Below are 22,314 nucleotides of genomic sequence, written 5' to 3' on the forward strand. Positions count from 1 at the left end.
AGGTATTCTATTCATGGATACATTTTCCTGAAGCAAATCCAATAACACACGACTTCCACTATTACAAAATAGAGGAATCTCCAACGGAATACGCCCCTTTCGAGGACGTTGAAATTCCACTAACATACCAAGAGCACCTGCTCTGGTTTAATGGCGCCCTAAAACATCAAAATCACATTACCAGGCTCGGTCCACTAGGTAGACCAGGAGCCACATGGCCGGTTCTAGCCAGCTACACACCACATCCCGACATTGAAAAGATGTCAGACCGGGAACTGTTAGCTCAGCTAAAACAACTAATTCAAATACATAGACAATTGGTCCAATATGTCATGCGGACTTCAGCAGTCCAACCAGCAATAAGAATTCCACAACACACCCCTCACCAGGGGAATACAACTAAAATCACACCACAGACTATACAATCAGTCATTGGCAAAATACCCGCAAAACGGGAACAAATTCCATTCTGGTTAGCTCAAAAAATCACTCAAATAGAGGCAGTATTTCCTGATACTACTCCTAATGAGAAACACAGAATTCTGACTATCTGCCTTCTGAATATCAGGGGGTGATTGAAACATGCACCTCACATATAAACAATCCTTTGTTTCCTGTCTCCAAGCCAGACGATTCATATCGTCTAGTTTTGGACTACAGACACCTAAACTCTTGCTGCAAAACATTTGCAGTACAAAACTCACACAGTGCAGCACTAATGAATAACATCGTGCGCAAAAAATATAAAACCACATTTGATATTTCAAATGGTTTCTTCTGTCAAAACATAGCACCAGAAAGCAGATATTTGACCACTTTCTCCTGTATGGGGGCCCAAAACAATGTTGTCGTCTCCCACAGGGATTCAAGAATAGCACAGGATTATTCTCAGTGAGGGTAACAGAGTTACTACAAATGTATGATGATGAGGCATTATCTTATGACGATGACATCTATCTTACAGACGATGACCTGGAGACGCACTTGAAAAGAGTGAACACCATAATACTTGGGTTCGCAGCTGAAGGGTACAAATTCAACTTTAAAAAGTCACGAATTGCCCACCTAACTGTCCTATTTTTAGGATATGAATTATCAAGTGAAGGCAAAAGCCTAGCAGACAACTTCTTAGAGAAGTGTGCAGTACTCCAAGCACCAAAAACGCTGAAGAACTTACAATCAATACTAGGTTTCCTGAATTTCGGAAGAACTTACATTCTAAATTATGCAGAGAGTGTTAAACCGCTCTACGAATTAATAAAACCTGATTTCAAACCAATTAATTGGACTCAGACACACACAGACATTTTAAGTTCATTACAAACAGACATGTTAACTAAAACAAAATTGCAAACACGCGCAAACGAACGCAACCTTGTAATCCGGGTCATCCCAGGAAGATGCGGATTCACATACCTGACCTCTAATGAGGGAGAAACAGTACCAATAGCTTATACATCACACTTGTACACACAAGCTGAAATGAAATTCAGTTCTACTTAAAAAATTCTAACAGCGATTCAAACTGCTGTAGTAAAAGAAAGAGCCCTAGCCCAAGGCAAGAGCATATCTGTTTTAACAGCAGTATCAGCCCTGAGGCAGTAACAAGACCACAAGACCACGCATTCCGAATGCTGTGGCATTAGATCCAAAATGGATACAATGGGAAAATTCTCTTGCTACAGAAGACGTGAAACACGCATTTGATCCGAAAATGAAAAAACGAGAAAATCTGGATTACAAACATGAATATCCTCTGCCAATCGAAATTCTGCCTCTAGAACAGTACACCTGTGTAATCTACACGGACGGATTTGCACAACACTATGTTGTGGATAAAAAATCTTACAATGCTGCGTGCGCGATTGTTAAAGGTCGTTGGCATGAAGGAAAATTTAGACCAATAATCACCAAAACTGAATCACTCAGAAACTGTACAGCTCAGCGAACTGAAATAAGATCTTTAAAGATGGCGCTTGAAAATGCCGATCGCGAGTTCCCCACACTAATAGTGTGCGATTCGCATTATTGCGTCCAGTCTTAGAATAATGACATGCAAACATGGATCAAAAACGGTTACAAAGATGAGACTGGTGCCACAATAAAGCATAAAAAGCTCTGGGAACAAGTAGTTCTTTTACAGAAAGAACTACGAAAGACTCACGTGATACATACACTGAGTCATCAACGTGATGGCGTTCACGTTGCGGGGAATTCATTGGCTAACAGAGCCACAGCGGTAGCTGTTCAACCGGCTTCCGTAGCTACAAAAAAGCGTACTAAAAAACAAATAGACGGTGAAACGCTACTAGCAGTAAAAGCCTCAATGAAAGGCAACTATGCGGCGTTACCTCTAAATTATCCACTCGTAAATAAATACATAATTGATGCGAACTCCGTTCCTTTTGCTCAAATCCCTGGAGTGGGGGATAGAGTCATTCCAAACACGAACCGGAGAGCTTACTTGATTCAAGAAGCACACATGGGAATGGGCCTGAGGCACCAAGAGATCTTGAAATCTCTAATAGAATTATAATCACAATACTGGTGGCCGGGGATGAGCGTGCAAATTTAAAACTTTGCAATGAATTGTCAGGACTGCAATAGAGATTGCAGTTGTGAACCGGACCAGACCATTGCCAGGAGACCTTTATTAGACAGCATTAGGCTATCTATACGCAGAAATCCAGCCAGAGAAATGCCATCCCATAATTATTAATATGAGATTCATTTAGATGTAGGCCCCAGCGCTCGGCTGATGCCAGAACGGTTATAAAAGATTTGCGAGTCTTTATCGGCACATACGCAATTGGCATGCTACATTCTGACCAGGGTCCTGCGTTTAGCTCTCGGCTTACAAGGAGGCCATGGCCAGCATGGGCATTGCATTGCGGTACTCTAGTCCATTCCATCCCGAGGGAAATGCGGTAGTGGAGAGAAGAAAACGTGACATAAAGCAATCTATAACGGCGAGGGTATTAGGTTCGGGTGGTGGGTGGGTCAAACATCTAACAAGAGTCCAACGTAGTCTTAACAATCTGCCAAGAAATTCTCTAAGAGGTATCACTCCATACGAACGATTGTTCGGTACTAGAATGATAATCCAGTATTTAGATTGTCAGACTTCAGTGGTGAAAGAAAAATCCTTTGATATCAAAGATCGTTTGGCTGTTTTACGGGACTTAAATGAAACAAGAAGAAGTCTAAGTAACAAAAAGCTAAAGCCAACGGCCACTGAAGAAAAACCACCTGTCCCAGCAAGACCTGTCTGGATTCCAAAGATTGGGGATCTAGTCAGAGAAAAGATCACGGTAAAGAAGGAATTGGGGCCTTCTTACAGAAAAGCAGTACCTGTTTTTGCTGTCAGTGGATCAAGATCAGTAGTACTACCGCCTCTTGCTGGTAAAAAGGAGAACAGAGTTGTATCAATCAACCTGGTAAAACCACAGTCATGTGGCCAATAATAAGTAGTAGGCCCAGTGGACTCCCAAGAAGTAGCAGAAGACCAAACCTTGCAACAATCCAAGAGGTTCAAACTGAAAGATTAATTTTTTTTGATAAACCGGCAGTAAATAAAAAAGGACTATGCAACAAAGCCATGGAATTTGTGCCTCTTGAAACCCAAATTGCAACAGTTTGTCAAGAAACACCTGTCTACAATGATGTAGCTTCAGACTATACTAATGTGACAAAAGAAGATTCAAAGACTAAAGAAAATCCGGAAGCAATTCCAACAATTGACAGAACTGCATCTGGCTACTTCATCAATTTCGATGACTTTTCTGATGATCCAAGTGAACATGAAGAAACGCCAGCAACAAAAACTTTCAAAGAAAAAATGACTGAACTCTTTCATTAACTCAAAGAAACATATCTGATTTCATCATGGATTGAATTATGGATTGTGTTAGGTGTACTTTTCCTCCTACTTTGGCTCATCATGGTTTTATGTTTGGGTAGATTTATTGATGGAAAATATAGTACAAAGGACACAGCAAGTCAGAACATCAACTTAGTCCTAAAAACCACACAGATCCTCTCACATAGAAAAAAGAGAACTGTCATCAGTGAACATCACAGCCATTCTGATACCTGGTGGTGTAGCATGGGACAAAACGGATTACGAAATCTATGGCCCGATTGAGCTCTTGAAATATCCACACCAGTTCAAGGTTTCATTAAGTGACTTTGTAAAACCAAGGACTTTCTCCGATGATTGAGACTATGAAAATATTAATAATATGATGTCAGATTTAGAAATGTCAGAAAAATTCAACAAACATGATTATTTTCAGGGTTCATCAAATTATGAAGAAATGTATTGCTTTAATCATTATGGTCATCACTATTTGCATAAATCTGCTAATCCTAGAAATGTTTTTACTTATAACCAATGGGAACATTGTCCAACACCGCCAAAAGGCAGCTCGAAAACATTTTATGAGAAATTCCCATACTTCTCAGGGTTTAACAACACTGATCCAGAAATGTTTTATTTCAAAATGTTAAATAAGACAGGAATGAAAAACATGTTGACAAATACTAAATTGATTTATTCTGAAAAATTTTATGAAAAAATGTCTACATTTGGGTTTGAATTTTGGAAAAACAACATTGAAACAAAAACCATCTGAGTTACAAAAGACTGGCAGGTACAAGGTTTAGAATCATTATTCAGAGCCTGAGTGATCCCAGAACAGATTATATTCCTGAATGATACCATTCAACAAACAACCTGTCTCGGCCTAGCCAAGATAAAAGACTTAAACAAACCGTCTATTCCAAAGCCCATACCTGATAGTAATAGCACTACAGATGTGGAGATAGACGTATCCCATATTTTACACCAAAACAGAACAAATCCTGATTGGAAAAAATGGTTGATCTGGCCCACAGACACAAATAACTGTCAAGATAGATTCCTGAACAAAACACAGGGGTTCAAACAGAACAGGCCAGAACCAAGATATTCCCAGAGACAACATCCAGGGATAGTTACAACATACAGTGTAGGAAAGCTATGTCTCGAATGGCTACAAAAATCCACACTGGCTGAAATTAAGCAACACTTGACTTTACTTAAAGAAGGTGCTGAATTGCGAGATTTCATACTGGGACCTCGCAAACAGCGTCAAAAACGTTTCATATACGCCGGTATATTCGCTGCTTACAATGAAGCTTGGAAAGTAATGCAAATTGAAACTGCTGAAAAAATACGAGAAATTGATAGTATTCATTTGGAAAAATCACTGTCTGTAGTGGACAATGGGTTACCGACTCTGTCCTCCAGAATTTATTCACTGGACAGCATTGTATCATCTGCTATTGATATAATAGAACAGGATATGCTAATGTTACAACATGGCCAGTCCCAATTACGTTCTATTGTACAGTTAGGCTGGACGGTACAAAAACTACGTTCAGGCTACGTGCCATGGCGTCTACTGAACACAACGTCATTATTTTCTATCTTTAACCTTACTGATAAACAAATCAGTTTGGCACAAAAAGGAGCAGACTATACGATTCTGAGCATTGAAAAACTTTAGAGATTACCATTGACAATGTCAGAGAGACCTGTCATTGAATGGATAATACATGGTATAATTACAATTCCGATAACGACTTTTCAATTTCAGTATTGCCAAAAGTATATACCAGCAGGCCTGTATGAAAGGTTGGGTAAAGGATACATCAAGTCAACCTGGAATTTACCTTATACACATAAATGTTATAGTGAAGGGAAAAAAAGGAGGTATTTCTTAGTGGTAACAATTGTAAAAAATCACTAAGCGGTACACTCCTATGTCAAGGTATTAACTTGCATGGAGCCTGCGAAGGTTCATCAAACAACCTTTCATGTCACCTGCACGGCACTCCTGCAACACAGATAGAGCCATTTTTCAGACAGCTTTCCAACGGCAGCTACGTTATAATAAGTGACCACAGCTGTTGTGGCATGGTGCCAGGAAAAGCCTATCTCGTGAGGGTTACTTCCATGGTCACTTGTTGTATGCAAGTATTGTATCCAAACAGCAATCCAGACATGGAGGCGACAATATGGCCTTCTTTGAATATCTCTTTTATTCGAATTGATACTTTAAGCAGAATGAAGTCTATTCTTTTACAGACAACTGTGCCTTTAACCTCGTCCAAAGAGACGTATGATCTGCAAGTTGCAAGGAAAGCAGCAGAGATACATACCCTATTATCGACAAATTGCCCCGTGCATTTCATAGAAATGTTAGGTCAAATCTTAAACATGTCAGATAGCAGTGGCATCGCACATGTATTTAAGACTCAACCTTCTCTTCTGTATTAAGAGCCATTTCATAAATGTAATTTTCGCAAATCATTCAGCAAAATGTACCATATATGCATTTTTCTTAATGATACCACTGCTTGAAAAACGTACAGTATAAATACTCATTTTTGTGTATATACCATATACCATTTCAAATGCAATTTATGTATTTTGGGGTGGGTTGAAAAACACATGCACCGTTATATGTTTAGTATTGCTTAGTATTTAGTAATGATGGACATTATACGTGGAGTGGGTGTTGTAAACGTATCTAGGACCCTATTTAAATATTCCAGATTCATGCCCTTATGTGGTTATAACAAAACATATCCTCATAAAGGCATAAGAATCATATCCATATTTAGTCATAGCCAATGCAGTCCAAATACAGCTACTCCCATAGACTCCTAGAAAGTACAACGCGTTCTTTAAACAAACCAAGCCTCCAGCAGCCCGGGAATTCCCCCTGCTTTTGTTTTGATTTGTACAAGAACTCCTGGAGTCCAGAAAAAACTGTAAGTTCTTAGTGACGTCTTATGTCCAACCTTACGTCAAACTCGGCACCTTCCAGATATAAATATACCAGCCTCTGCCTTAAGCAAACACACGGTGGTTTGGAGCAGATCGGCTATCTACTTACCCGAAGCCCAGCTGATGCGAGTGCCGAAGGAAGCCGATCCTCCCCTTGACGCACTGAGAGAGATGCTGTCTTTTCTCCTGCCGAGAAATCCAGGTCCAGTGTTTCCAGTAACCCTTGCGGGTTGCTGGGAGATCGAGTCCTGAGAAAGAGATACAAGACCTCCTTCATTCTATAACCAAGGTACGGAGCTGATTAGATCCTTAGAGAATTCTTGATTCAGATTCTTGGCAAAAACTAACTTAACTTAAACTGCAGCTCACTTACTCCTTCCCACGTACTAGGCTTAGGTTAGGTACACCGGGGTAGGCGTATCTTAGAAGCACCAGTTGAGTACGTTTTGTCAATGATTTTATGTATGTATATATTTTATCCGTTTTAAGTATCTTATGGCTCAGAAACCATATAAATGCTTTTTACAGTATTATTTCATAATACTCCTTTTACTGTATGCACTTTACTTCAAATAGGATGTGTTTGTGGTTTTTCATTGGAGAGATCGCTTTATGTTTTTTGTCCTGAAGAAGGTGGCTTGAATTAATAAAAGTGCCACCGAAACGGGTCGACGCATCGTAGCTTCATATTGGGTTACATCCAAGGATCGCACTGGTTGTCCAATAGAGGATATGATTTATGGACACCTATGAAATAACATTATGAATTCCATGTGGAGTAACTAATTTAGGATGTTTGTATGATTATGCACTGTTGTTTGTTGTCTCTCCTTTTTACATATTTTGTTTTTTATTGTCAGTAAGTTTGTGCTTTGATTTACTGTGCACATTGTGGAATTGACCACAAGATAATTTTTAAATATTTTCTTAGTCATATGCAATTTTAATAAAACCTACTTGCCCTTTTTGAACACTAGCCGTCTTTGAGTACTGTATTGCATAATTGGCTAATAGGGTCCAGGATGGTTCTTTTCCTTTGTGATTGGTGATGCTATAGGTTATTGGATGAATGGTCATGGTGAATCAAGTCTGAATGGTTTATACTGGTAAATACTTCTGATCTCAGTGTAGTGGAACTATTCCCAAGAGAAATCTGCTCTTTTTACTTACCTGTGGTACCCCTTCTCTTGGGTTTGGGGTCGCTCCCACTTTTTTTGATCTGAAATAGTATAACAGCTGGATTCGGTACCACAGGACAACATGGGATCACGATTTCACTGACCCTGTGCAAATCCTGCACTATTCTGTACTTGCCGCTAGGCTTCTTCAATCCCATTATAGGTGAATTACAAGGACGTCCTCTTATCTCCGTCAGAATGCCTTGTGGAATCATGGACTCAATTACAGGTTGTATTCCAGCCATAGTTTCTGGAGTCAATTTATACTGTAGAATTCATGGGAATTCAGCATTTGGTTTGACTTGTATCTTCACAGTTCAACACCTCAATCCAATCTCCTCACCTGTGAAATCCAACAACTTTGGTGAAACTGAATCTCTCAAGTCATATGGTAAATCTTCTTTTGTGAGAACCACAAACAGTTCGCACACGAACTCATATTGGCCATTTTAAAATCAGCGTCGTCATCATATGTTTGCAACTCCACACCTCTCGGAGTGCATGATATGGTACAATTTAGCTTGCACAAAAGATCTCATCCCAAAAGACAGACTGGGTTGGAATCACACACCACAAATTGGTGTTTATCCTGAAATGGTCATATTTTCACAGGTAATTCATTTGTCAATGGATTAGTCAGTTTCAAATTAGTCACTCCTACCACTTGAATCGACTCTTCTGACAGGGTTGAAACTGGGACCAATTCTGTCCTTACTGTGGAGTGTGCAGCTCCAGTGTCTAACAAAAAGGTAACAGGATGTCCATTCACCTTTGTATCCACAAATGGTCTACTTTGATCCACTTTCAGGGCAGCCCCCAAAGTGCACTCTCCCTGCTCCCCCCTCTGACACTCATAGGGGTCTTGTATTTGATCAAATCTGTTTTTTATCTCAAAGTAAGGCATCTGCTGATATGTCCGATTACTCATGGATATTCTGGGAGGTTGTGATATCTGCATATGGGACTCACATCTACCTCCATAAATGGATCTTGGTCTTGTCACAGTATCCACACCTTCTGACATTTGTCCCTCTCCTTCATATTGCAATTGATTTGCTGGATTCAATCTATACTCGCGCTTCCAATGCCCGATTTTGTGACAATAGTGGCAAGCTGTCACACGTTTTTGATTTGCCACCCACTCAGCTCCCATACCAGAATCTGTAACCCGTCCTCTACCCTGTATGGGTTGAGATACCGTCTGTTGGATCATTCCTCTACCACTTCCTCTTCTTCGACCCATCGCTCCTCCAACTCCTTGCACCCAATCTGGCTGTTCGGCATTTCTCGACTGAACCAACGTTGTCTTCTTTTGTGCTGCCTCTACCTGTTCACTACAATATTTTGCATATCGCAAAATTTTGTCAACAGATTTATGCTGTCCACATATCAAGTGGTGTTGTATCATCAAACTGATATCGGATCTCAACCCTAACACACATTTAGAAACAAACTGTCCCATATCTTTTGGCTCTACTGTGTTTAATCCACTATGTTCATTAAATGCCACTAAAAGTCTCTCATAATAATCATGCACTGATTCTTTGGGATCCTGAGTAGTACGATCAATTTTAAGCTAATCGACAGCCTGCGGGGCCACTTTAGACTGCAACCATGTAATCACTTGTTCACATTTCTTCATCACCTCTGCTGAAGGACCATTTGTCACTGCATCTCTAGCTGGTTCTGCAGCAGGCCAATTGACGGCAACCTTACATGCAGTCCATGGATCACCCGGAGCCACTATATCAAATAAGGTATTCAAATCGATCCATAACACCTTCAAAATCTAAACAAACCGATCAATTTGTTTATACCAGTCGGCAGGTTTTAGCCAAGGAAAATTGTTAGTGAATGCTGCCAAATCACCCCTGCTCCATGGCACATGTACATACTCTCCGTTCTGTACTTCTCCTAGAGGGAAATTTCCTGCGGCTCCTATCACTCAACCCGGAGGTGGAGTATCTCCTACTACTTTCATTGTACCTTTCTTTTTCGACCACCTTTCTTTCCATTTATCTAGTGCTCTCCATGGTCGTATTGCTATGAACACATCTCTAATTTGTGCCTTCAAATCTGTTGTTCGCTTTTCCTCTAGATTTTGATCAGTATAATTCAATCTGCAACTCCCCTGCATCATTTTCGTTCTGGTCAAATCCACCTCATACTGTTTTGCCAACTGTACCAATGCTTCATGAGCTCGATTTGCTTTCTTAGTGACATCCTTAGCTACGAATAACAATTCACTGGGATCATATGTTTCAATCCTTTCCAATGGCAGATTCCCTTCTATCACTTCATCTATTTCCACTTGCCACCTGACAACATCTAACAATGGTGCATTCATTGCCACTTGTATGAATCTCTGACCCTTCTCACTTTCTGTTTCTCCCCTGCCACAACTTTGAGTTCTCTTTTGAACTGCGCCCTCCTCCATTCTCAATGCTGGACGACTTTACCTCTCACAACTTTCACTTATCCAATGATTTCCCTCACACAAATCCAGTGATTCGAATATTACTCTAGCTCTCTCTCCTGTAATTTCCTCCAGTTCCTCTTTTGACATCATTGACTCCCTCACTTGTTGAACCCACATTCTAAGGTCAGACCTAGAATTTGCCAAAGCTCCTGCTCATCTTCGTTCTGACCCACTGTCCATCCTTGACGGATCAGCAGTATCTGGCAAAGGAGTGCTAGCTTTCACTGGCCTCTGAACCATACCCATCCCACTCATGGTAAGACGTCCCCCTGGCATAGTCTCTTCCCCTTCTCTGGTCTGTTGTTGTTGAATTTCATTTGCCCTCTCGTTTGGATTATAGTTCGAAACCACAGGTCCAATTGTAACTGGTACAGTAAGAAGGTCTGGTACAGCATAGCACATGCACTTCCATTGTGCTTGGTATATACATATCCTGGCCCTCCAGAACCCCCTGGAATTCTGATTCTCACTGCCACCCTCCCTATTACTCTGGTTGTCTGCTCCTCTGAACCCGTTCGATCCACTCCCAAGGCTTCTCCCAGTTGCTGCGTTCTCTCCAGCTCCGATCTGGTGTCAATAGATGGAGGACGTTCTGCTAACAATCTCTCTAGAAAGCTATCATCTGTATCACTGTCCTCTTCTGTCTTACTCTGTCCTTCAGACCCTCCTTTTAGTAACCTGAATGGATATAAATGTTCTCGCTCTATGGTGTCTTCTCTCCACCTCTTCATTTGTGCATCTCACCTAGCATCTTGATATGCCTTCATTGCCTTCTTCATTCTTCCCTGCGTAGCTTCTTTTCTCTTTGCCATTGCTGCTCCCATTCATGCACCTAAAGCCTCAAATTGCAATGGTCTGGGTGGAGGCTTCGGAGAAGACATCACTCCTCTCAACTGATATAACACCTCCATCCGAAATATCCCATAATGAGGGAAAGCCAATTCTCCCTCTTTCTCTGTAATTTTGTTCCAATTTTGCAGCCACACTATTGTATGGAGTCCTACATTGGTTGCCATGTAATGTGCTGGAGTATCCTCTCACACCCGAGTAACCACTCCTGTGTCACCTCTACACACATCGCGCAACACCTTAAAACATCTCATTGTAAAAATCGATTATTTGCAATCCAGAATTCAATATTAAAGCTTTGGACGAAGTTCAACTAATCCCAGCGCGGTGCTACACCAACCGACCTATCCCATCGCGGCTCGCACTGACGTAACAACTCCCTCCTTGCAGCAGCTCATGCTCCTTTACAATTTCTCTTCGTACACTCGCTCACACATCCCTACGCAACTGTAGAACCAAAACTTATTAACCAAGTAACTGTTTCCTACTACAGTCACAATAACTTACAGTCACATAAAAAAGTAATTGTTCGTCCGTTAAATGATCAATAGAACACTCTTACAAGAACATCCGCTGTGACCCCCGACCTGCGTTGGTCATCCAATCACTGTAATTTATCCCTGGTACCTGAGGCTTTCCACTGCGATGTTACTCTTCATTCACACAAAGTTCCCTATTACAAGTGGATCACCAATAGCGCTTCACGACACCCACAATTTTGATCGGACAATCACATATACAAACTATCCCGGGATCTTGGACTTCTCTTGAGTCCGCTGACCAAAACTTCCTGATCCGCACGTGTCCAGACCAGTAAACCGATTAACCCACAATCACTCGACTTGCATTCTCACTTCGCAAGACAACACACAATTAATTCATCAGCGCAGTCTAGCACACCACACAGTTTCATACTCACTCTACCACTGCTTCGGCCGCACCATTAGTATCCGCCAACCTCCATCAATCATTGTTCTTCCGCCATCGTCTACGTCAAGTCCAGAGCCAGGTTGTCCTCCACTTTTACTGTAAATCCCTCAATTTCCCCTCACTTTAGAGGCAAACCATCCTCTGCTACCATTTGATTATGCTAAATTTAGTCCTTGCCTTCCCTTCCAAATTTAGCACTGATGGTCTTTTATTTGCCTGCTGGAAAGTGGCTGAGGGGAGTAAACACTTCAAAATGAAACTTACAATTTAGTCATGTCAAAAAGACCGCAGACTTTAAATTCTAGTTTACGAATTTTATTATAAGTCCACAAATAATTGTCTATACACGCATTGGAGAATCAGCGAATATAGGTACAGAAAAATCAATATAGAGCCAAAACTAGGCCTATAATTAATTCGGCATAGAAGGCACAAAGAAATAAACTCCAAAATTAGTATACAACCCAAGATGGAGGTGGAATCCATGTCCTTTTTCATTAGGAAGGAAAGCATACATTTCCTTTCCCTGCACTACTCTCATCGGTGATGTTTCTGACTGTTTCCCCTATCTCATTTCCCAAAGGTGTCAGCACCTGTTGACTTCCTAAGAAGTGCTCATGTCAAAATTAGTCAAAATAGCTTGAGGCTAGGGAGCTCGCTCTTAGGATGCTCCTTCTCCTCCAAAAATGTGGAAGTCTTGGACAAACTCAGCCCCCTCCAAAATGTATCACATGACAAATCATTTCACTTCCAAAGGTTGTGGTAAATTTCCATCGCTTCTTTAAATATTTCTTCTTTCCTTCGAGGGGCCTTGGAGTGCAGCTAGGTCAGGCACAGAAGGTATCCTCCCATCCCGCTTCCCAGACTCTTCAACGATATTCCGGTTATCTCCTTAAACTAAAATAACTATGTTGAATTCTTGGACCTGCAATGGGATAAAAGCATACTGTTCTTCTTCACAAAAACAATTCATTTAATTATTTCTTTTAGCTACCAAGGGTTTCGAAAGTATCAACAACCTGCAGCCGTTAGCCTACAGTGCAGGCAACTTAAACAACACACAGTTACATTGATATGAATATAATGTCATTCTGCATGTTAGGAATACAAAAATTATAGTGTCTCTAATGCATAAAAATCCTACTTAAAAATACATTTTATGATTCTATGTTTAGAATGTTGAATAAATGCATTTGATAAACGTAATACACTGCACACGATACAAATACAGATAAATGCGTTTAAACCATTAGTATGATGCACCCATACAATTTAGAACGCTGGGTATGCTCTATCAACCCCTAGAGGGCCCCCAACTGTCAGGAAGTACCCATGGAGCAGCATAGTTGGCCCTGGGAGTAGTGACCAAAATAACCCCCTGGGGTCAGGAAGGCATAGAACAGGAGGGTGTCCCTGTGGTAGCAGGCCCGCGTCCATGTTCTATCGCCCCAAGCACGGAAGACCACCAAGGTAGTTGATTGATCTACCCTGGCTTTAGGCTGGGAGGGGGTAGTGTTGGACGTGACATTTTCTAGCTAAAGTTCCCTAAACTTTTTGCCTTCCCCCTAGACCTTTTTTCTGACATGGTGTTGCCAAAGTAGATGCTTTGGGCACTTTGCCACTGCTGGTCAGTGTCAAAGTGCAAGTGCTCCCTGTATAAAGTGCTATGGTAATTGGTTGTCCATGATTGGTATGTTTGGTTACTAGTAAAGTCCCTAGTAAAGTGCACTATGTGTGCCAGGGCTGGTAATGCTAATGCTACTAGTGGGCCTGCAGCACTAATTGTGCCACACACAAGTAGCCCTAAAGAGAGAACTCAGGCCTGCCACTGCAGTACCTGCACGCAGTTTGTTAAACTGCCTTGTTATCCTGACAAGGGCACCAACTTTTCAGTCCTTACCCTTCCCTTTTTATACACATCAGATACCCCTATGGTAGGTCCAAGGTATTCCCCTGGGCAGGGTGCAGTGTATGTGAAAGGTAGGACATGTACCAAGGTCTGTACCATGTGCTGACAGTGAAAAACTGCCAAATTAGTTTTTCACTGTTGCAAGGCCATCTTGCCCTTAGAACAGAATAGGGAAGGCTGTGTAATATGTTTCCAGCCTATCTTCCTGTAGGTTTAAGATAGAGAGGTGAAGTTTAGTGTGCCTGAACTCACAATTTAATAACACATCTTTTTGTGAAGGTGGTTTTTGAATTGTGTGTTTAGCAACCACACTTTTAGAAGCGGCTGGTTTAACAATTCTGTGTGTCTCTGCCTGGTTGTGGATTGACCATCTCGATTTGTATGTGATAGGATCTGGGAAATGTCTTGACCCAGGAGAGGAAGTGAGCTACAGGCTGAGCTGCATCTGGAGGGTAGGGGGAGGAGTAGCCCCTGGAGGTTAAGAGGCCTGGGCTGCTGCCATAAAACAATGGCTCCATCTACTGCTGAGTGATTGAGGATCCAGACCCCCCACTATCAAAGGAAGAAGGTGTCACTGGCAGAGAGACACCCAGAACTGGTTTGGACAGGGGTCAGTGCCCCCTTGAACACAAAGTCTTCAAAGACATTTAGGGGTATAACTATGAGAGCTGAAACCCCTTAACGTTGGAATGATCAAGACTGAAAAGGATTGAAACTACTTCGTGGTCAAGAGGAACCTCTGCCAAGGAAGAACAGCTGAAGAGGCTGAAGAGAAGGACCCTTGCTGTGTGTTCTGGGGCTGGCCTGCAGTTTGCTGAATTGACTAAGGAGAGGCTAAGGGACTTTGCTGTGTGCTGTGTCCCCCCTGCTTGAGAGGACTTTGCTGTGTGCTGTGTCCTGAAGTAACTTGTCCCCAAGGGCCCGAGGAGAGCTGGCTCCCTGTTGTGGAAACTCAGGAACATAAAAGTTTCCAAGTGTGTCTCAGCGACTCTGTGTGCGCGTGCTTTTTGCAGCCTGAGACGTTCGTGAGAACTGCCCCGTGATTGTGTGCACCCGGTGTCCAAGTGAGTCTCAGCTGCGCTGTGTGTCTGTGCCCTATGGCAGCCTGAGACCTTTGTGAGAAATTGCCCCATGACTGTGTGTCCTGGAGCAGTCTTGTTATCTGCTTCGATCGACAGCATGACCAGAAGTGCTGTGATTGTCATTGCCATTCGCACAGACCGGCATCCCCTGAGGAGCTGTGAGAATTCACTGCCGCCAGCCCGAGGCTGCCTTTGCCGAGTTCCAACGAAATCGCATCGGAAGCCCAAGCCGAGAGGAGAGGAGAGTGAGATCGCACTCCCCAGGTAATGCTCAGCGAATGTGCGTGTGTGCGCGTGTCACTGCCTGGGGGGGGGGTGCGGGCTACGAGAGAAACACTCTCGGCCTTTCCCATCTTTGCAGCGCGAGCCTCCGCTTAAGTCAGTATCGCGGCCCGTACTTGCTGAGGAGTTGCAGTACCGGGGCCGGAGTGTGGAGCTGCATTATTTTTGCATTACGAACTGCCGGACTGTTGCATTGCGATTTGCATTATTTTTGCATTACGAACTGCCTGATTGTTGCATTACGAATTGCATTATTTTTGCATTTACGAACTGCCTGATTGTTGCATTACAAACTGCATTATTTTTACATTACGAAGTGCCTGATTCTTGCATTACGAACTGCATTGGATCATCAAGAATTGCTCATTAATACTGCAAGAACCTACAAGGGCCTGCTGGCCTAATAACCAGCAAGGTAAAATATTACAAATACGCATATGTTGGATTTTCATCGTGTGGTCTCATCGTATATATTTTTTACAGAAACATATGATTGTTTTTTTATGAAACTTGTGTGGCGTCCCTTTGTGGTGTTATCACTGGGTTACTGAGAGCGTGGTTGCAAATGCTTTACACATTTGCCTTGGAGATAAGCCTGCCTGCTCGTGTCAAGCCACCGAGGGGGTGAGCAGGTGCTGTCTGAAAAGGTGCCCTTCCATTCCCTGACTTAGAAGCAAGGGTTCCTGTTTGGCCTAAGGTACCTATCTCAACCTAGTTCCAACTGTGTTTCTGTTGGACCCAGGGTCTCCGGTCCACCTAGGGTAGCTTAGCACAGAGTGGTAAGGCCTAACTCCAAGGCAATTGTGCTTGCGTCACACTCAATACAGTAGCACAGCGTACTTCCACTTAAAAATGACACCACACCGTAGTTAGAAAAAGTAGAAAAGCTTTATATTTCCTTTATGTTTTTTTCTCAGTTGCATCACCAATAATAAATTCACATTTCATTTGGGTTACTTGCTTTTGTAAACATAAACTGTGACATAAGATTTCACTTCCCCAGCAAATCTTACTTAGTCAGAGCATTATAAAGCAGGCTAGCGGTGAAAGTTTAACTCAGTTAATGTCTCCCTGCAATATATCAATAAAAGAGGAAGGCTCTAGGCAGTACTACTATATTTTACCACCACAACTAGGCCACAAGCATTAGATTCCATTAATTGAGACACAGGTCTAGATCAGATCGATTTACCAGACAAATAAGCAATTAACTGTTCTGGGAGGGGAACATTCAGAAGCAGTAAGCAGTAAGTTCAAGCAGACTGTTGTCTTTTAATCATTGGCAGTGCCCTTAGAGTCTCAGCAATTTTCAGTCAACTTTCATTTCCTGCCGTTAAGTTCCCTCTTCTGATAAGTCCCTCCCTTGGGAAATTGTGTGAGGGAGTAGTGCTGTCTCAATTACTCCCCCTCCCCTTCTTCCCGTTACTTCCAGCGGTTCCCAGTCAAGTGTTGGAGGTAGTAGTGGGACCCTTTCTCACCACCTGAGGCCCCACACGCACTCCGGCGATCTTACCGGGTTTTTTGTCAGTTCTGTGTCCCAGCCAGACTATTCAGCCACTTCCTGTCACCATGGCGGTTAGGCTGCCACGATGCCTGCGTCTGCCCTGTAACGCGTGCAGCCTCCCAGCAGCTGGTCTGAGTCGGGGCCTCTCAGCGTCACTCCCGGGCGTTCTAGATGGCTTCCGCGTCCCACCCTCTCACTCTTCAGAGAGGGAGGGAAGTTAGCCCGGGCCCAGCCTCCTACAATCCCGCCCCCTTCTTCCGGACACTTTCCTCCTCAGCGCTTGCACAGGCTTCCGCTACGCCGCCTCCACTCCGCCTTTGCCTCTTTATAACGCCACCACTCTGCTTGCCAACACCGGAACCCCCCCTCACCCCTGGATCTCCTCAGTGGGGGACCGCAGTCGCTATCAGCCCCAAGCCTGGGCAGCAACCCAGCGGCAGGGATTTTGGCAGCCCACAGCAATAAGGTGAGGTTTGCGACGAGTGGGCCAATTAACCTAGGGCAGTGGCGGTGATTTATCCTGCTCTACGTTCTGAGGAGATGGCTCAGGTGGTTTTTTGGCAGGACAGCTAGAAAGTCTTGGCTCACCCAGACTCCGGGCGGCAGCAAGGTTAAGTAGGGCCAGGACGGTGGTCAGGAGCCCTTGTCAGCATCAACAGCTCGCACCCCTCAACTCACTGGTCAGCTGTCCTCCGCTCTACAGGATAAGAACCAGAGCTTCGCTAAGGGGGAGAACTAGGGATAAAGTGGCCCCCAAGGAAGTGGGTATTGTCAGGGCTTGATCAACCAGCAGGGGGTAGCGTCAACACAGGGGGCTAGCAAGTCTAGCGACAGAAAGACCCCCCTTAGTGCACCATCCTCCCCACAGGCAGCCTTAACTCCTGACCAGTCTCACTCCCTTCATACTGACAAAATGGCCGCCCAACATTCCACCTTTTATAGCCTGAGGCCAGTGACTCCAGAGTGGACCAGAAAGTTCTAGAACACCTCAATGCCTCCCTATGGCCCCAGGTCATGAGGAGATTTGGACAGGCCACCATTTTGTGTTTCCCCTACTCTCCCTCCATTTTAGAGGAGCCCTTACGCCACATTGTTAATGAGTAACCATGGGCATCCAGAGACCTAGGGTCAACACCAAAAATTTATAGTGGACAACAAAAAAAATTCAGACGGCAAAAACAGGATAAAAATATTAGGAGGGACCACCCAAAGGGCTGACAGGTCTAACATGTGTCCCCCCCAGCTGAAAGTGGGGAGAGCTACCCAACCCCTTGGGAGTTCTCATCACTAAGGCGGAAGTACCTTGAGAGACCGTCTGTGTTTGCGTGGTCTACTCCATGCCGATGTTCCACCCTGAAGTCCATTCCCTGTAGGGAGATGGACCATCTCAACAACTTGGGATTCTCGCCCCTCATTTGCATTAGCCAACGATGGGGTCGGTGGTCAGTTTGAACAAGGAAGTGCGAGCCAAACAGGTATGGTCGCAGCTTCTTCAAAGCCCATACCACCGCAAAAGCTTCCTGTTCAATCGCACTCCACTTCCGTTCCCGGGGGAGCAGTCTCCTTGAAAGGAAAACCACAGGTTGGTCCAGACCCTCTTCATTGAGTTGCGATAACACTGCCCCAATGCCATGCTCCGTTTGGACAATAAATTCCTTGGAAAAATCAGGGGCCTTTAAGACAGGAGCTGCACACATGGCTTGCTTCAGGGTGTCAAAAGCTCGCCGACACGCCTCAGTCCAGACTACCCGTCGAGGTTGTTTCTTAGATGTAAGCTCGGTTAGAGGTGCCACAATTGTGCCATACCCCTTGACAAAGCGAAGGTAGTATCCTGTGAGGCCCAGGAAAGCTCGGACCTCCGTTTGAGTCTTAGGGGGTTCCTAGGCCATGATGGCCTCAATCTTAGCCTGGAGGGGCTGCACCTTCCCCCTGCCCACCAAGTGGCCTAGGTACACCACCGACCCCTGCCCAATCTGGCATTTGCTGGCCTGGATTGTCAAGCCAGCCTGCCTCAAGGCTTGAAGGATAGCCTGAAGGTGACACAAGTGGTCCTCCCAACTGCTGCTGAAGACAGCGATGTCGTCAAGATAAGCAGCAGAGAAAGTCTCCATACCGGAGAGGACCTGGTTCACCTGCCGCTGAAACGTGGCAGGGGCGTTCTTGAGTCCAAAGGGCATCACACAGAACTGGTAGTAGCCCTCAGGAGTGGAGAAGGCTGACCTTTCCTTTGCTCCATCTGTTAGGGAGATCTGCCAGTACCCGGATGTGAGGTCAAAAGTACTCAAATATTGGGCAGCTCCCAGCCGGTCAATGAGCTCATCTGTCCTAGGGATAGGATGAGCATCAGTCTTTGTCACAGAGTTCAATCCCCTGTAATCCACACAGAACCTGAGTTCTGGAGTGGTGCCTGGTGGGGCAGCTTTTGGTACCAGAACCACTGGGCTCGACCAGGGGCTACTCGAAGGTTCAATCACTCCCAGCTCCAGCATCTTAGTGACTACACTGTGGATGCTGGCCTTTACCTTATCTGACAGCCACTAGGACTTGGACTTCACAGTGGGCTGTCCCCTGTGTACACATCATGGGTACACAGGTGGGTCCCTCCCGGAATAAGGGAGAACAGCGAGGAAAACTGCTCCAGGACTTGACAGCAGTCTCTCCGCTGTTCAGGAGTTAGAGATGGTGAGAGGATCACCCCCTCCACCAACCCATCCTTTTCTTGGGACGCAAATAGATCAGGGAGAGGCTCACTTTCCTCTTCCTCTGCTCCATCAGTCATCATCATCAAGATGACCTCGGGCCTCTCATAGTGGGGTTTGAGGCGGTTCACATGGAGCACCCGATGGGGCTGCCTAGGGGTCTCAAGATCCACTAAGTAAGTGACCTTGCCCTTCTGCTCAACCATTTCAATGGGGCCTGTCCAGCGATCCTGGAGGGCACTAAGCTCTCCAGGCTCCATGACCCACACTTTCTGGCCAGGCTCCAACTCCACAGGGTGAGCATTGTGGTCATACTACTCTTTCATAACTGCCTGGCTGGCTTCCAGGTTGTCAGAAGCTTGCTTCCACAACTTAGCCATTTGGCTACGGAAGGCAGCATGTAGCTCACCACATCCTGGGGAAGCTTCCTGGGAGTCTTTTCCTATCCGTCTTTCACGAGGCTGAGAGGTCCTCTGACAGGGTGCCCATACAGAAGTTCAAAGGTGCTGAAGCCCACTTCTTTCTGTGGCACTTCCCTGTATGAGAACAGTAAACAGGGTAGGAGGATGTCCCATTTCCTCCGCAGGCTCTCAGGCAGACTCCTGATCATGCCCTTCAAGGTTTTGTTAAACCTTTCCACCAGACCATTGTTCTGGGGGTGGTAAGGGGTGGAGAACCTGTAGGTAACTCCACATTCCTTCCACATGGCCCGCATATATGCTGACATGAAGTTGGGCCCCCTATCGGACACAACTTCCTTGGGGAAACCCACTCGGGTAAAAATCCCCATCAGGGCGTGAGCCACCGCAGGTGCAGTAATGGTCCTCAAAGGAATAGCCTCTGGGTACCGAGTCGCGTGATCCACCAGAACCAGGATAAACCTGTAACCGGCTGAAGTGGGTGGATCCAATGGCCCAACAATGTCGATGCCCAGCCTTTCAAAGGGGGTGCTAACGACAGGCAGTGATTCCAGCTTAACCCCTGTTTTCCCACTGGCTTGGCAAGACACACACGTCCTACAGAAAGTGTCGGACGCCACCCTCATCTGAGGCCAATAGAAATGGGGGACAAGCCGGGCAAAGGTCTTGTCCTGACCCAGGTGTCCTGCCAAGGGAATCTCGTGAGCCAACTCCAAGAGAAAGGCTTGGTAACGTTGGGGAACTGCCAAGGCCCGTGACGAACCGTGCACCGGAGCCTTGGGTTCACTGTAGAGAAGACCATCCTCCCAGTAGATATGAAAATTCCCTGCAATGTTACCTGCTGCCTGGGCTTCGGCCTGTCGCCTCAGATCCTCAAGGGTAGGGCACTCCTTTTGCCCCTGACAAAACTCTTCTCTGGTAGGTCCTCCCTCCAAATGCCATTCCGCAGGGATAGGTAAGTCCTCCAGGGAGACAACATCCCCCTCTGTGGACTCCGGGACTACTTCCTCAGGTGCCCCATCCATCTCACAGGGTGTGGACGCCGAGGCAGGTTTTCCCTGTCCCCGGGTCTTCCCCTTTTTGGCAGCTGGCTGTGCCTTTGTTCCAGGCTCCAGCCCTTGCGCACTCCCCCTCCGGGTAGTGGCAGACCTTGTGCCTGCACAGGTCCAATCAGGTGTACCCAGCATCTCTGCATGCGTCCGGAATTCCATCTCTTTCCAAGCATTGTGCTCCAGGTCATTCCCCAACAGACAATCGAATGGCACGGCAGGGCTCACCGCAACTCGAAGGAGACCCGTGACGCCTTCCCACTCAAAGGGAACCTTGGCCACAGGATAGTGACCTATTCTGCCATCAGCCATCGCGGCGGGGTGGAGTACGTTTGGGATCACCTGCTTTGGGGACACCAGCTGACTCCTCACCATAGTCATACTAGCACCTGTGTCCCTCATAGCTTCCCCTCTCTGGCCGTTGATGGTGACCCACTGCCCATACTTGGTGGTATTTGGCAGCACCTGGATCTTAGGAACCATCTCGCTGTCTCCCAGGGACACTAAGGTTATTCGCGCCCACTCACCTCCCTTTTCTAGGGGCAATTCTGAAGTACTGGGTTTTTCAGAACCGGTACCGAACCGGTAACCCAGCGGTGCCAGGGACAACTCCCAAAGACTTCGGGTACTTTCCTGATTCAGACACAGAAACTCAGAGTCTTTTAGGTGAAGATCGGATTTATTGGCTGCAACCAAGTAACAAGCGTCCTAGAAGTACAACACATGTATATTCTCAGGAGACTGCTCAATCTTACAAAGCCAGGCTTCTCTTTTTATACAAAATATTAAGCTTTAGGCAAACATTCTTGGCATTACTGTTGACCATTCACATATTTCCACTACAAAGAAAAAGCAGAGTCATGATGACAAGCCCATATTTCAGTTTGTCCAGCCCACAACAAATTACCCGGCAAGGCCCAACATTTTCATCAGATATCGGTGTACCCCCAATAAAAACGGGCACCTCCTCCTCGTAAAGCAAGTCGTAGAGAAAGAAACAGGGACAGGTGTGAGCAAGATTAGGCAGGGTGTGTGTGATGAAAAGGTTTATGGTAGGCTGTGCCTTGATGCTATCTCGCTCGGCCACTGGGAAAGGAAC

The sequence above is a fragment of the Lissotriton helveticus genome, chromosome 7, assembly GCF_964261635.1.
Source record: "Lissotriton helveticus chromosome 7, aLisHel1.1, whole genome shotgun sequence".
In the NCBI taxonomy this organism is placed as follows: Eukaryota; Metazoa; Chordata; class Amphibia; order Caudata; family Salamandridae; genus Lissotriton; species Lissotriton helveticus.